The sequence below is a fragment of the Octodon degus genome, unplaced genomic scaffold (genome assembly GCF_000260255.1).
Source record: "Octodon degus isolate 3935 unplaced genomic scaffold, OctDeg1.0 scaffold00047, whole genome shotgun sequence".
Taxonomy (NCBI): Eukaryota; Metazoa; Chordata; class Mammalia; order Rodentia; family Octodontidae; genus Octodon; species Octodon degus.
Window position 1 is genome coordinate 13,483,534 of NW_004524623.1, and position 1,091 is coordinate 13,484,624.

Sequence of the window (1,091 nt, forward strand, 5' to 3'; positions counted from 1 at the left end):
AAAGCATTATTTTGTGTCAGACAATAAATTTGTTTATCAAACTCAATGTGGTTCCAGGTTTTAAAACCCCTCCCTGCTTCCTGGGCTGCCACCTTTCGGTCCCCTCCTGCGTGAAAGCAGACCGGGGGGCCCTGAGTTCAGTAATAGACGGCTTTCCAAATTCCAGTCTGGTTGATCTGGTTCCTATTCTGAGTGGCCCATAACAAGTAGAATACGCACTTCCCTGGCAAGCACGAGGGTCTGAGTTCAATCCCCGGTTCTGCAAAAAAAAACAAAACCTTCCTGAGCCTTCAGGATCTGACATTTTGAGGGACAATGGATTTCCTGTCAGTACCCATCCAACATTAGAGTCAAGTACCTCCAAATCCTGGTTGTTATTTCAGTGTTTCTGTTTGTCACAATGTACCTGATGAGCCCATTCCTTGTAGGGAGTTGATGTAAGGCCCAAATAGTTTTTTAAAGTTCAAACTCCAGTCAAAAGAGACCACCCACCGGCTCCTGACCATTGGGCTTGAGTAACCCATGTTCCAGAAACTCCAGATGGAGTTATAAAACCTTAGGCCACACTTGAAGGAACAATACCTCCAGGCTTAGGACATTCTTGTGAGATAGGTTACAATGTTCAGTTAAACCCACCCATTCTCAAAATACCGCTGGAACCACAGAGTTAGCTCATAGTTACCCATTACCTACCCCTTCTTGATTTCCTTAAAAAGTCATATATTCAAACCCACCAATTATTTTAAAGGTCATCCTAAAACTAACCAATGCAGTCTGCTTCTGTACACCACTTGCTCCCTCCTCCTTTTGTGGTTCTTGCCTTTAAAAACTGTGCCTGCCATGCTTAAGGCGCGCTCTGTTCCTGCGTGTTCAGACCGCCCTACGTGCACGTAGATAATAAAGCTTGCCCTTTGTGACTTACATGAGAGATCGACTCTTGGGGCCTTCCTTCGCGGCGACTCGACCCTTACATTGATACATACACAGCACATCTCAGTTCTTTTTCATCCTCTTCTTCTCCATCTCTTGGTTCCTGTCCCATTTACAAGAGGTATACTTCTGGGCTGGGGAGATAGCTCAGTAGAATAAGC